Raw genomic sequence first — 16,045 nt, 5'->3', positions numbered from 1 at the left:
TCAGTTTGTTTGCTTAATAAATATATATTTCTTCCTGCATCAGACTTCCTTGTCCTGTTAAGTCTATCTAAGTTGATCCTTAAAGCACAATTTCATGTACCTGCAAAGTTGAAGTTTACTTCTTTTGAAGAGTTTGTATGTATTAAGTCACCTGTGCTACATAGTCATGTTTGTTAAATGGATGCAATTCACTTCAAAGTGTGTGTTTAAAACGTTTTATATGACAGTAAAGCGTAGCTTAATATTGTTAATAGCATAGAATTTAAAAACAAAAACACCTTTCTGAAGGTGTGATTATGCTGATACTGTACACATTTAATTTTATTTTATTGTATTTTATTTTTTTATTTTTTGTGAGTTCTTCATTAACATTACTAACATTAAAATAAGTCAGTAACACTTATCTAGGGTACGGTCTGTCCCCATCTTGTCTCCCCTGCAAGGGACATACGTATCTTTGACTTCTCTTGAAGATCAGCCTGAAGCAGCCTTGGATTGGTTGTGCTCAGTTTAGATATTAAAGTTTTAGGGCTCACAAAAACAAATGAAAAAATCAGTTCCCAAGCAGTTAAATCGAGTTTTATGTTCACATCACATCTCTGATAGCTTCCACTGCTCTTATCTATTGATGTGTAAATTGGAGCATGATTTTGAGGAACTCTTAATATTTTTTTAAGGTTCTGCTTAAGAACTGAAGGGCTGGAGCACTTCCCCTGTGAAGACAGGCTGAGGGAGCTGAGCTTGTTCACCCTGGAGAAGAAAAGGTTGTGGGGTGACCTCACTGCAGCCTTTCAGAACCTAAACGGAGGCTACAAACAGGAGGAAAGTCATTCTTTGAATGGGTAGAGAAAACAGCAGGACAAGGGGAAATGGTTTTAAGTTGAAGGAGGAAAGATTTAGGTTGGATGTCAGGGGGAAGTTCTTTACAGAGAGAGCGGTGAGGTGCTGGCACAGGCTGCCCAGAGAGGTTGTGGATGCCCCGTCCCTGGAGGTGTTCAAGGCCGGGTTGGATGGGGCCCTGGGCAGCCTGATCTGGTATTAAATGGGGAGGTTGGTGGCCCTGCATGTGGCAGAGGGGTTGGAGATCTGTAATCCTTGAGGTCCCTTCCAACTCAAGTCATTCTGTGATTCTACACTTAATATTTTGACTCTCGTGCAACTGCAGGTGAGAAAAGTCAGCCAGGTCTGTAAGAAAAATAAGTGCAACTACTTTATATGCCATTCAGTTTGCTATTTACTGCTTTTGAACTCTGTGGGAGCAAAGGAGACCCAGCAGGTGGGTACTTTGTAGTTCGGTGTAGGAAGATGTCTGAAGGAGGAGTAAACCTTGTAGCTGCAACTGGAAGAACCTCAAGAGAAGTAGCTCTTTTGGGGAAAGATTAAATAAAGTAATGAAAGGTTGACTGCTTTCATGCTAACAAGTAGAGTGATACAAACTTGTTGTTGTGTGATACGTCCAAGTGCTCCTGCTTTGATTTTGAGATGCCAGGCTGCATGGTGCCTGGCTCACTTACCCTGTGAGCAGAGCGTGGGGGATAGTGCCTTGTGGAAACATTCTGCCTTCAGTGTAAGTTTTAGTACTGGAGCAAATGGGATACTATGTATGAAATATACAGTGTTAAACTTCTGCACCAAAAAAAATCTTAGTTTCCATGTACTACATATAGAATAGTTACTTTGAAATTGACTGACATAGTTTTTATGTTCTACTATAGTGTGTGATTACATGAAATTCTAGCAAATTTTCAAGAAAATAAACATACTTGAAGCAAAACCTATTTTCTAATGCTAAAAAAATCTAGAGGTGGCAGACAGCTTTTTTTCATGTTGTTTTCCAATGCCCTGCATAAAAATGAGTGACCTAGATGTGTTGGATTTGCTCTTCTAATGGAGTTTTGTTGGTGATTATTAGCTAAAATTATTGGGGGGAGGAGTAGATGAGGAAGGGTCAGATAACATTCATTCTTCTACGGAAAGAAAATCTTCAGCTCTTTTCTGTCATTTGGATGCATTCAGCTTCATATTCTGCTCCATCATTAGTGTGTAGAAATGCTGGCATTCAAATTGTCAAAAATTGGATGTAATCCAGCAGCTGAAAAGAAAGAGGGCAAGCTTTTTTGTGAAATGAAATATATGAAACTTCCCTGTCAGCTAAGGAGGAATATGTGAAATGCTGTAGTAATGAGGCTTTTAAGTAGTTAGATTGTAAATTAGTTCCGTATGAAAAGTAGTTTCTCAAGTGTGTTGTATCAAGGGGATGTAGCTCCAGAAACCCTTTGGTATTTCTTGACTTCAGAACAAAAGGGGAAAGAAAACAGAGGAGTGCTTGAAAAGATGGAATAATAAAGTTGAGTGGGTTTCAGTGAACAGTAAAAATATTGTTGTATTTTACCTCAAATAGTAGATACTGTGGATTAAGCTGTTTGTGATTTGAGAGAAAATGTGGTTTACATTCACTGTAAGAGCATTATGTGAATAAATTCCAAGATGAGAGACATTTTTTGAGTTAGATCATTGATTACCTATCATTACATATTGACTATTTTGAGGTGGGTGGGTTTTTGTTTTTTCTTTTTTTTTTTTTTTCTTTTTTTTTTCTTTTTTTTAATTTTTATAGCTTTGTGGAATAAGATATAGACATGTTTAAAGATAATGTAAAACCTGAAGGGGTAAGGAGGCATCTTTAGCATGTCAGCCTATACTTTAAAAGAAAATGTAACTGAAATTATCACCAAAATGTTTGGTGTAAAATTCTGTGTGTTTCAAGCTAAACTCCTACAAAGTTCCTCGTGGGCTAACCCTAATAACAGACTTTATTTAACATTTCTTTCGGTTTCAAATCCGTATTTGTGAATATTTTGCTTTTAAGCTACCAGTGAGACTAAAACCAGGCTGGGTGAGGCGCTGATAGTTCAACTGGATGTCAGTAGTTCATTTTCATTGTAACCTAGAAGCAGAGGCACTGCAGCTTGGGACAGCCAGTGCACTTTTTCTTCTGTTTGCTCTGCACAACTGTCTTGTATGTGGCTGATCAAACTGTCTGTAAATCATTCTACAGCGTGCCTTGCAGATTGGCATTTGCTTGTTTTAAAAGGCCGTGCTGTGCTCTGCAGCAGTGCAGTGGCTGATGTGTGTGTGGGTCAGTGTTTGCCTCCTGCGTGAGGCAGGGCTGGCACCTCGGCAGCACAGTGAACCGTATGCATCAGCTCCTGGCTAATGGTGGTTGCTGCTTCCCAGAACTTCCTTTTGGTTCCAGGAAAGGTCTGAATGCTTCCCTAGAAGCGTGTGATGATTGTCAGCCTGCACCTAACGTAACGAACTGTAACCATGGGTCTTGTGGTGCTCTGGGATTTTTCATACGCATTTCATGTGTTTTGTGTGTTATTTATACATGTATTCTAGTATTGCTTTCTTCTTTTGCTGGCTATTACTAGTCTAAAAGATGCCCTTTGTGTAAGGTGTGTCCCTGTCAATCGTATAAACCTGTGACAGTGACATGACAGAGGTGTTTGCATGTGTAGCTGAAGTGGGCAGCATCAGCGGTACGTGGTTCTCAGGAAGCTCTCACATCAGCATCCAGTGGCACATGGGCAGTATGCTGAGGTTGGGGTTTTTGTGGTCGTTGTTCCCTGGGCTGTCTGATGACCAGCAGGGAAGCCCTGATGTTCTAAGGATTGAAGAAATCAGCTATCATTTCAGTACATCAGTTACAAAAATTGGCATACTCATATGGATTTATTCACCCGGTTTGGCTTTGGTTCAGTGGCTACAATAATAAGAAAATAAGCATCACCTCAGCAGCTAAGAATTTTTTTTCTAGATGAAATAAGTAAATATGGTGCAACTGATGAAGGGCTGTTTGAATGGGGAAAGTTAAGGAAGTTGACATGCTTATGGGCCCCATTAAAGGTAGGCAGTCCTGCCACACTCATCTGCAGACTTCTGCAGGAGGTTGTGTGGGGCTTTGTGGAACCAATTCATCAGCTTGTGGATTTCAGGGAAAGTACATTGTGTTTGATCGAGATCACGACAGATTAAGTGATTATTCTGGAGGTGTTAGCGACCATTCAGTAGCAGCTGTGATAGAAACAGACCCAGCTTGGTTGCTTCTGGTTGGAGAACCAGGGCTGTATCTGAGGAACATCAGGGGCTTGTCTACAGTGCAAAGGGAGTGGGCAGTAAGGTAGGCTGATCAGCAGCGCTATTATGATGTATACACTAGTCAAACTTGTTGCATGTTTTGAGTCTTAAATTAAGTTCTTGCAGTAGTTTCTTTCATCAGAGACTTTTTGAGGAGCTCAAGTGATTTATGGAGGGACACTGGATCATTGTTCTACTGAATGCAACCCTGGAGACTATGATAGCAGATAAAAGGCTCTTTTTATCTAAACTATATACCTAATACTAAACATAATTTGAGAGTGATTGGTGTGGAGAAGAACTGAAAGATGAAATTTCTGAAATGAAAACTTTGTATTTCTCCTACATTTCCTTGATTGCAGATAACAGGAGTTTTCCTTCTGCTCAGTTACAGACCTCAAATGATCCATCTGTGTTGGAAGGTATGTCTAGAAACTGGTTATGACCTACAGGAATTAATATATTTTGGCTGATAACCAAGGGGCTTGACCAGCTTTCACTCTTTTATCTGCCTCTACAATTTGAAATCATTAAAACTTTAGACCAAAGCAAGAGGCACATAGGAAAACGTCATCTGGTGTGCCTTGATGAATTACATACCAGAGGTCAGAGCTTCCTCCATTTGTAAGTTCTGAGTTGGATCTAAAATTTACAAGCAATTTATAAACTTAAGCTTTTTACTACTTACATGGAAGCAAATTGTTTATGAGGGCTTTAAAACAGAAAGTATAGCTTTGTCCCATAGTACAGAAAGGACTTCGTTGCTTTAGAACAGCTGCACGCTAGGATTAATCTTTCTCTCCCCATTTCTTCCTATAAACTGGAGTTCTCGTACTGTTTCTCTCATCCTTTCCTGTAAATAAACTAACTTCTTAGTGACCCCGCTGTTTGGGGAGCTGGTCTGCATTTCTGCTGTAGCAGCAGATTTGTACGTGTGCAGCACCAGGCAGGTTTCAGTCTGACAGGAGCCCTGCTTGCAGCATAACACAGCCTTCCAGCTGCTGGCACAGCACAAACAGGGGATGAATATGTTCTGGCTGTGCTATATTATTTAAAAGTTTTCCAACTGTTTGTTTTCCCTTCTGCACTACGTTTTGCTGCCCTATCTCTTGTGATGTTGTGTGTGTGTGTATGGCGTATGTGTATAGGGGGTATATAAACATATAGGGTAACTGAAATAGACTAAATTAGAATTCCAGTGAAACATGTACTTTGTGTAATGTTCATTCTTCCAGACACTTAAGTGGTATTTATTTTTGAATTATAAAATACAGTTTTATCATACTGTAGTTTATGGAGTAATGTGCAGAAATGAATCTGCACTTTCAGCTAGTCAGCATAAATGGGTTGTTTGTTTGAAAGGGCCTAGGGATGTTAGGTTTGTAATCTTGGATCTATATGAAGACTTAAATAAGTGTTGTGAAGTTGTACAACAGAATCAGAGCATGTATTATCTTTAGAATAAGTAATTAAGAAGTGTGTTACACTGATCAGACCTTACAGAAAACTCATCTGATGCAGGCGTAGAACCAGACATTGTAGGAGCTTGGAAAGGTAGGGCAGGGGAAGAATTTAAGGGATTGAGTGGGACCTGATAATAAAAGGGCACTGGGAATCAGTGGCAAGAAGCTTGAATTTTAGCACGTTCTGCCTTTGGGGTGCTAGTCAAACCTGCTTGTTATCGTCTGTTGCTTGTAAAGTCTGCATTACAATGTTGGACTGTCTTAGTGTGTATCTAGGTATCAGCTTTCTTAGTTCTAAATTCCCATTTCTGCAGTGATAAATAACTTCTGTGCTTTGTTTGGGAGAGAGTGTTTTCCAATGTAGAAGGAATTGCAGTAAATGGGTAGAATATCTGAGATTAACGTGCCCTGTAAAGTAGTGTCATGATTATTTCACACTGCTTCTGCAGCTCCAACTTTTCTCCAGTTCTTTTCTATTTCTGTTCTAGAACGTGAAGTAGCTTTTGCAGATTTTGGGTTGCAGTCTCTGCAACGTTCCTGTTGACTAATTCAGTCATTGCTAGATATAATGTGTTGCTTTGACAGAAGTGTTTTGTTTGCTTGTGCAGTCTGAGACACGCATTTTCATGGTTTATCTTGGAATACCCAAACTTGCTTTGGAACATTGTTGCCAAAGGCTATTAAGCTTAGTGATTATTATGTTTATGAAGTTGTTGTGTTTTCTCAAACCACAATTCTTGTAAAAGGATAATTGAGTTAAATCTAGGGCTATTCTTTGGAGATTCTGTGCCACTGCCAAAATATTTTCAAACAATACTTAGTTATCATTTCAAAGATACCCTTTTAACTTGAAATACTAAGTAGGGTAAGAAGCTTATAAAACGTGCTGCTGCCCCTCTAGTTTACTGAAAATTAATTTCAAGGTGAAAGAAGCCATTAGAAATCAGACTTGCTGCCAGGACAAAATGTGATACTTAATGTGAAGGCTTGAAGCTTATGATCTTACTTGAATTAGTCTTAATGCCGATCGAGCACGTACACAGATCACTCCCACTTGGGGAGGGGAGACACTAATGTCTGCAAATCACAGACTTCCAGAGGCATCACGCTGTGTGTTTATGAAATATAATTTACTGCTGAGTGGACAGTGATGGAGTTGGTAAGGATGCTTCACATCTGTGTGGACTTTTCAAAAAGTGATAGGAATGACTTCTGTCAGTCAGATGAAATGACTTAAATGTCAGAAGCTTCATCTTAACTTGTATGCTCGAGTGAAGTCTTATGTCTGTACTGTAAAGTTGAAAGAGTAAGTGGATTTTTATTTTCTTCTTAAAACAAAATCCGTGCTGGGTAAATGGTTGCCATTCTTGTTCCTAAATATTTAGGGACTTCTGAAGCTGTTATTTCTGCAGAATTTTTGATACTTGAACTGCTGTGTCAGTGGGTGTTAAAAATTGCACTGCTAGGAGTTGCAGAATGCCAGCATGCTGCTTGTATAAGTTTAGATTTGTGAGTCATACCAATACTGTTGTTTGTCTTGAAACTGAACTATTATGCTTTTTATAAAAACCTTATTTTCCCCAACTTTTAAACAAATTTTAGTTTTGCTTGAAATTATACTTTGCATGCATAACTGTATTTTTATACCGGTTTACCTTTGCATAAATTAAGTGAAAGGAAGCTGTTTCAGAGGCTACAGCCCTATTTCTTTGTCCATAGGTGTTCTGTAGGTGTCAGTAAAAGTGGTATACAAGATGATGTATTTTAGCAGGTTCCTGTAGTATCTCTTTACGATAATGAAACTGTTTTTACGGTCGCTTTAGAGCAATGAAACTATGACCAGTAGCCAGGCAAAAATGTGTGACTTCTCCCTAGGCTGCATGGTCCACCCTCCCTTTTGTTGGTGGTAGTGGGGCCTTCTTATCCATGAGATAAATGCGGTGCTCAGGATTAAACTTACTCTGGTTCTGGTAGAGAATTACAAATTTTTAAAGATACTTAAATATTGCTCATGAGTCATGATTTGAACTGTCCAAGATTTCACAAGAGCAGTACGAAATTATTGTTTCTTTTTTGTTGTTGTTGTTGTTGGTTTGTTGGTTTGTTTTCAGGGAAGCAATCAGGGATTGGCACTGCCAAAATTGATGCAGTAGCTGAGTATTTAATCTGCAGTGTTTAGTGAGCATTACACAATTGTTTTGATTAGCAGTATTCACTCTTTTGGCTTTTTTTTAAAGGTACACAGTGGTCTTAGTTGTTCCCTTTGCGTAACTAATACCAAGATCTCTGGTTAAAGTGCCAAGGTACTAATAATGGAAAGGAGGTACGAATGCAATGCAGCTGAATTTCATAAGTAAACTGGAGCTTTGTACATCTTTCTCTCCAGATTCCAGTCACTCCTATACCACACATACATAGGTGTGGCTGCTGGGACCAGTTTAAGATAATGTGGCTTCTGAAATTGTAAAATGCAATATTTAAGGGAAACTCTTAAACTTTCAAACGCTTTTCACTGGGTACGTGGTTTGCAATTCCAACAGTTTTCAAAGGTATCTGCCTGCAGTGTTAAAATGTTTGACATTAAATGTGACCCTTATGAATATTTGCTTGTAAGAGCACTTTCTTTAACCTTAACCTCAGTAGCTCCTTTTCATAAACTACTTGTTGCTACTGATAAAATAGGTGTGCTTTTGGTTACATTCAGCCTGCTCCTGTTTTGTCTGCCTAGATTAGCATTGTTGCTTTGATGTGCAGAATAGATTAAGATACTAATTTATCTGGGAGTTCTTTTCACTGTGAAGTTCAGACTGATAGGTTGGTTGCTTGTTACACAAAACTGAAATTGTTGATGTTGACTTCTAGTTTTACTAAAGGGTGGTCTTAAACACAGATGTTCACAGGAATTTGGTTTCTCAATTCTCCCCAGAAATGTCCTTAAAGACAACAGAAAACTTGTGTTTTGCACTGAATCACCAGGCGAGCTTGTGATGTTAATCGCATTATAACATCTGGTTTTGCTATTTGTACTGCTCTTTTTCTGAATGAAGAGAAGAAGCAAGAACAATTAAAGATAACTACATTGAATTTATATATTTATGGAAGCATCTAGTATTTAATAACTGTTTTGATATTATTCAGCATTATATTGTGTGTGGGTAAATTCATTGGGAAGACATGCACAGGCTGTCGATACCTGTGATACTGTTATATTGCTTGACCATTTGGGGCATTGCTTTTTTCCCCCCTTCCTAGGTCAGTGTGAAATCTTTGGGGTAGTTCTCACAGATCTGTTACAACTTTGGCTGTGTTTTCAGCCCCCTCCACAAGGACATTACTATGCTGGTGGGTTCAAAATGAACCTTCCATCTGCCTGTTTGCTGCTTGGCTTCAGTAAAGACTGACCTTTTTGTATGAAAGCCTGGTAAATTGGATAATTCTGTGTGTTTTGTGACTAGGTAACAAATGGATGTTTCAATCCAATTGACGACCAAAGTTCTCTGCGCCAGTTAAGCATATTTCCTGATGTGTTTCCAAAACATGCCAATATCAAATTTGGAAGCTTGCTGGGCAGCTGGGACAGATGGTGCATTTGGTTGAAATGAGTTGCACTGTTTTAATGACTATTTATTTGTTGAAGTTCTTGCTGGCTGTTTAGAGTGCAAGCCACACTGATACGGGGTCAACTTCACTTACTGTGCAATAACTGCTTTTTGAAATGTTGGTTGGGTGTGTGCTCTTCTGACCCATCTTCTCTGCTTGTATAGACTTCAGACTGTAGGGGAATTGTGAGAGAGTTCTTGACCAGATGCTCAGGTGCTGGAGTGGGCTGCCCAGGGAGGTGGTGGAGTCACTGACCCTGCAGTTCAAGGAAAATTTAGATGTTGTGTTGAGCGACATGATTTAGTGAGTACTATTGGTGGTAGGTGGATGGTTGCACTGGATGATTCAGTAGGTCTTTTCCAGCCTTGGTGATTCTATGATTCTATGGTTTTTGAGTTGGTTTTTTTTTTTTTTGCCTTGGTGTGCAAACAAAGCTCTAAACATGGCAGTGGAAAGGATTTTAATCTCATGTGAACAAGACCTTTATATTCGCAAGTTGTATTATCTCTTAGAATGCAGTTCCTATATGGCAAAGTATTTTTTGGCAGAGTGTGTCTTCAGGATGTCTTTATTTCAAGGTCTTTGTCCATTACTTTTTATAATCTTGACTCTTACTCTTGCGGACCGTTTGCACTAAAGGGTTGGGAAAAAAAAAAGGTGGATTTGTTGCAGCCGAGTGTTGACTGTAAAGAAAGTATGGCTGCATTTCACTAGGAAGCTTTACCTAGGTCAGGTTTACTAAGAGGTCGTGTGCATCTCCATTTCCAAGTCTGTTCCCATTAGCCACATGTTTGATATCTCTATACAACTGTGGGGTCGAAGGAGTTATGTGGAGTAGGATATCAAATAAAATCTCAGTTGAAGGATGGGATTGCATGCACAAACTCGTAACTGTCTATACTGAAATTAAAGTTAAACTGCAGGGAACGTAAATTGTACAGTTGTACAAATGGATAAGATTGACACACAATATATGAAAAATACACGTGCCCTGTAAATGGTTGTACTTCAACAGCAACAATGTTAGAGATTTCATGGATGTGTTTGGGCTAAGGATTAGCTGAACAAAGACAAGGGAATAAATGGGAAGCAGGTAGTCAAGCCGCGGTGCCTTGTCCTGTCATCTGGGGTGTTGTGTGGCTCCATCCAACTGGCCTTCTATGCTAAACAGTATGTAAGTGAGGTGTGGTGATGATCATCAGCCTGCTGAGTCATAAAACCTCACCTTTGGTACCAAAGGGATGGTTGTTGCTTTCGGAGTATTTTGCAGTGGTAGTCCTGTGGCAGGAGATGAGGTGATACAGGAAAGACAAAAGAGTAAAAAAATCCCAAGGTAGACCGAAAAAGGAGGAGACTCTTTTTTGGTAACCATGCTTTAGGAATCAAATTTCAACCAGGTGTCTTGTGATATTTTTACCTGATCTGTGTGCTTCTGGAAAATTTCTTCTTAACAGCATACTGAAGTTATGTGAAACTCCTTATCGAAGATAGTAGATCAAAAATACCAGTTATGTTAATGAAATCTTGCAGTTTACACTTCAGACTTTGTGGCTTTGTTACATAGCAAATATTTTGATTTTTCTGTCCAAAGATGCTTTGCAACCACGCATGTTTATTCCCATTATTTTCACTGTTCCGTGTTTTAGGATTCCCAGTCATTTCTGTAACTTACTTCAGTCTTACTTGAAATGAGGTGATATACTAAAATGTAGTTCTTGGGAGCAATATAGTGTTCAGATTTAGTTTTTGCTCTGATTGCTTTCAAAAATCTTTGAATAGTGGAGAAAGGCTTACTCTTCTGTTTTGTTTTTACTTTTCAGTGCCAGCATTTGTTCTTAGTCATACCTTGCTTAAGGCTAGAATGGAGAACCTGGTCTGACTTCATTTTCAGATAAGCTATTACATCTCACCCATTTACTCCTGAATTGAAACCAGTTAACTTTCTACCTAAATAATGTACTCCAGAAAAGTATCCAAGCTTGATTTTCGAGCTGCTCAAGAGATCAAAGCTCTACCAGTTTTCTTGTCAGTTTATTGCATACATTAATTACCATGTACTTATTGTGTGTTTAGTCATTTGGTGGTTTTTTATACTTAATGGCTTTTGAAACAGATTTCTCATTCTCAAAAGTTCTAAACAGTTATCTTCTCTTGAAGTGTAAACCATCTTTTTTTTTCCATTTGACCAGTGATTTGGGGGTGTACATATTTACTAAACTAAAACTTCTCAGTCAGAAATCTCATCTTAATCCATTTGTAATGAACTTACTCAGATACCTGGCAGCATCCCACATCTCCCTTGAGCAAAAGAAAGCACCTCAGAAATAACATGGTAATGGTTTTTATTTTAGACTCTTGATTGGAAACACTTCCCCTGAATCTTACGTCCAGAAAACCAACAAAATACACCAAAAAAAGCTGGTTTGGGATTTTGCTTGTTGGCTTGCACATTGTTCCCGGGGCTTTCCTGAGCAGCTGAATTATCTTGTAGGGACTGAGAAAATTCTTTAACTACTTTGGGGGAGGAGGTTGAGTATCAACACTGGCAACAGCAGTTTACTGTACTTAGAACAGCTATTTGTTAAGATGGGTAGTTGACTGTAAAAATGCTGGTAAGCTGGAGTAGAGAAACGTAACGAGGGAGACCAGTGCTTTCTGTAGATAACAAGGGAGATCAGTGCTTTGGGTAGATATTTGGGTAGATATTTTCTCTGAGCTTTCAGCTCAGGAGTAACTCTAGAAAGGAGTTTGTATATTTTCTGTGTGAATTATTTATTCTCTAAATCTACTGATTTGTAGTTGAAGTCCTCTTTGTGGACTTGTATCATACAAATTTAATTTAAAATACAAACCTAGTTCTTAGAATTGAGCAAATTATTTTTTTTCCATTCTTGTCAAGGTAAGTGCCAGCAAGCTTTATGGGCATTTTATTTAATGTTTTTTGCCAAAACATTTTACATCCTGTGTTTTCTAACAAACTGCTGCTTTGTTAGAGACCCAAGTTTTCATCCACAAAATCATGGTGCTGTAGATGTTAAATTTGTGATTTTTTTTTTTTTTTCTTTTTCTTTTTTTTTCTTTTCTGTCATGCTTTGGATGGATTTGTAATACCCTGAAGAAGCGAGCTGGCTGTTTTAAATGGTATAAATGAAGTTACCTGTCGCCTTACAGAAGGCTGTTGGGTTGGGCTGGTATCCATTTTGCTTTGCAATTAATGTTCCCTGTTAACATCATGTTAAAATGCCTGCTTAAATCGAGTTCATCCGTGTTGCTGTGCCTTTACACTGATAGCGAGGTATGATTGATAACTTAATTGCAGCACAGAGTAACTACAAAGGTGTATCTGTGGGTGTGGTATCAGGAGCGTTTCTCTTTGTGGTGCTGTTGGTATAAACAGTGCCACCCCCTTCCTTGTGTTTGTGTGCTCATGTGGTGAGCCTGATTAGGAAGCTGGTCCACATGAGGAACAACCCAGCAAGGAAAACAATGATTATTTTTAACACAGATCAGCTATGAGTGAAATATTGGTGTGTGGGAGTGATGGGTGGCTACAGAAGTGTTTCTACAAAGTGCAGCCCTGAGACAGCTGAAACGTAGGTGGGTAAGTGGTTTCCTTATTAGTTCTTTGTTTATATTATAATTCTCAGTAGCAGCAAATGGTATTTCACTTGCATTTAGGCAGAGATGTACACTGTTAGCTGAAAGAGGGCATAAGATGATTTATCTCTAGTCCTGTAGTGCTGACAAAGCTGTGATTGGGGTCTGGCTTGGCGCTGCAGCTGAGCTCAGAGTGCAGCTAGCTGTAGCCTTGCTCTCCCTGCACATTCCTGCCTCCCCTCTGTTTTGCCAGCTCTGTCACCAGGCCAGCAGGGAGGCAGCTCAGGAAGCTAAACTTGCTGAAACATAACTTTCCAAAAATATATTTTCAACTGGCCTTGCTCCATGAAGCGGCTTACCATGGGGGTGGATGAGAGTTAGCGTTCACCTGTGGCCGGCAGCAGACAGGAGGGCACATAGCAGTTGCTCTGTCTTGTGTTCTCCTGTAGCCTCCTGACAGCAGGAGGTTGGCCTCCTGAGAGGTGCCCACGTGTTTCCAGGCAGCCCAGCAATCCTTCTGCTCCTTCCTGCAATGCCTGCCCGATATGCTGCCTGCGTTTGGCTGTGACTGCTCCTGCCGTGGCACCTTGCTGTGCTCCACTGCAACCAGCATGTGCTGCCTTGTGCCACTCAGACTGAAGGACGAAGCAGGAGGGATGGGGAAGTGAAATGAACTTGCAGACTTCATTTGGAGGAATGCTAGCTTAGGAGATCTGATGGTTGGCAAGGCAACTTGTCAGCTTACTTCACTGCTTCAGTTGGTGATTCCTATGGAGGTCTGCAGAGAGCTCCCCGGGTGTTGTGAGTTTGTGGGTTTTTTTTCTTTTTCTTATTTGAGAGGCCTGTTTGAAGCTAAAGAATAAAAAGTGCAATAGAGGAGCTACTGCTTGTATCTTGAAATGTAATGCTCTTTGCTAAGTGATACTACCTTGCTATCCTTGAATAGTACAGCTGGCATGGAATGAGCACAACTTGTGTTGTTCACTGAATAGTATAATTTAAATTTGAAGAATTAATGCAGTGTACTCAAGGAATGCTCATGTTTGATGTTTTTTCCCCTCTCATATGTGCTTTCCGAAGTGGAAATTGATCAGAATGAAAATGTATGTAGTGATGGAAGGAAAATGTGGGGAGCGTTAGCCCCAGGTAAAGAAAATAATGAAATTGATGCCATTTTCAAGTGATGCTGCTTTGTCATAGTTATGTCTAACAGTGGTGATAGTGCACTGACATCTTCAGCAGTGTCAGGAATTAAGCATTTTCAAGAGAAAATGGACATTCAAAATAGCCATGTGATGCTAGCAAAACGGATAGGCAAGGAGAAGCTTGCTCATGCTGGCTGTAAACCAAATCAGCTCATTTTCCTTACTCAGTGTTTGACATTTTCATGTGGTATTTTAAAGTCTATAGTCCATATTGTTACTATCTAAAAGGTGCAGAAGTGACAGTGTGAACTCATACATAGAGATTACCACTGAATGCCTTTTTTTTTTTTTTTTGCTGCCAACTGCAGCAATAAAAATCTTTTGTGAAGGTACTGAGGGCTGCAGCATTTCAGGTCATGTTTGATGCTGCGCAGTGCTTGGAAGAATGGCCCCATAGCCATGGGGGTGTGGAGGTGTGTGAGGTTTGTTGGAGGCTGAGACCAAAGACTGCTGTTCCAGTACCAGATGAGTTCAGTGCAATTCTTAGGTCTTTCATTTTTCATTTCTTTTTAAATTGAATTTTTTTTTTTTTTAAACTGAGCTATGTCTCTGTTGTGAGCCTCCTCATTAGGAGAGGATTGCAGCTGAATCTTTGTATATACTTAGGAATCCCAGACCTACTCTATGTGCTGCCCCAAAAATGGGGAGCATCAGGCAGGTGGGAGCTGCTTGTAAAATAAGTCTTTATGCAGCACTAAGGAAAGTGATGTGGCTCCTGTGTGAGAGCACATGCTGAAAAAATTCAGGCAGCACGCTTGACCTCAAAATATGCATGTGCTATCAGGACAGGAGTCCAGAAAGGCTACTTTTTCTCCTTACAAATTATCTGCTGCTTAAGATGAAAGATGATAATTTCAGTACAATATGGTGAATATATTTAATGTTCTTGATTTAAAGAATTACGGCTTTTTGTAATTGGAGGTGCCACTGCTTACAAATGTTGTGTGACAACACAGAGTAGACAGTAGAATCTTGAAAACCTTTCACAGAAGTGATTTCTAAAACACACCTAGTCAAGCTTGTTAATGGAAGGAATCTTATGGAAGGACTTGTTTAAATGAAATTAAATGCGACTTTCTTTGGTCAGGGAGGCTTTAATTTATTATGAACTCCTTCTCTTCAAAATTGGCACCTTTACTGTACAAACAGGCATTCAAACTACAGACTTGGAACAATAAAATGCCTGTACCCCAGTGGATTGGCCAGCATCTCCTGTGAGAGACGCAGGACAAGAAAAAAGCTGTCAAATCCTCTTGATGGTGGTCTTGGTGGTGCCGAGGTAATATTTGGATGACCTTTTATTTCCTTAGTGATTGGCAGGTGTTGTGACATGGTTGTTTCTCTCTTCAGCTTCTGTAAATCTTGAAGACAGGCAGCGATTCATTGTCTGGTTTTCCTGTTTTAAAAATTAATTTATTTTTTATATGTTTTAAATTTGTCAGTAACCTGTGTTGTGGGTGGGATAGCAGGAAGAGGACTGATATGTGCAATGAAAGCTTGTGAGGGTCAGTACTTCTGGCAGAGGTCTGAGAGTTCTGTACTGTGATCAGGGAGCTTGCCTTGCTGCTGGGAGCACTGCTGTGGGAGCAGTATTCTTCCTCAGTACAGGCTAAGCTTTTAATCCTCATTCTGATGTTCAGGCACTGACACTTGTACATGCACACACAAACATTCTTGTTTCCATTTGTGTTGCTTATCTGTTTTATTTTTAGTGATCTTTAAAATCTGTAGAGGGTGTTCATACAAAGTGGGCAACTCAGTATGGATTCTGTGGAAAGACAATACTGTGTCATATTAACACTGGACAGCATTTGTCTAAAGTACTGTAATACTCATCTAACAAAATAAAGCACAGTAAGGTTGCTGTGGTTCTACCAAACCAACTGTGTGTATGTTCCTTTCTGTTGCAACTGTAAAGAATAAAGAAATTAAACTTGCTCTTTGGCAGATGCAATTTAATGATTACAAAAGGTTCCCTGAGGTCACGGATCCTATTTCTCATCAATTGCCAATAAAGAGTCTACCCAGTACTTCTGATAC

Source organism: Tetrao urogallus (assembly GCF_951394365.1).
Source record: "Tetrao urogallus genome assembly, chromosome: 1".
NCBI lineage: Eukaryota > Metazoa > Chordata > Aves > Galliformes > Phasianidae > Tetrao > Tetrao urogallus.
This window is presented reverse-complemented; position numbering follows the sequence as displayed.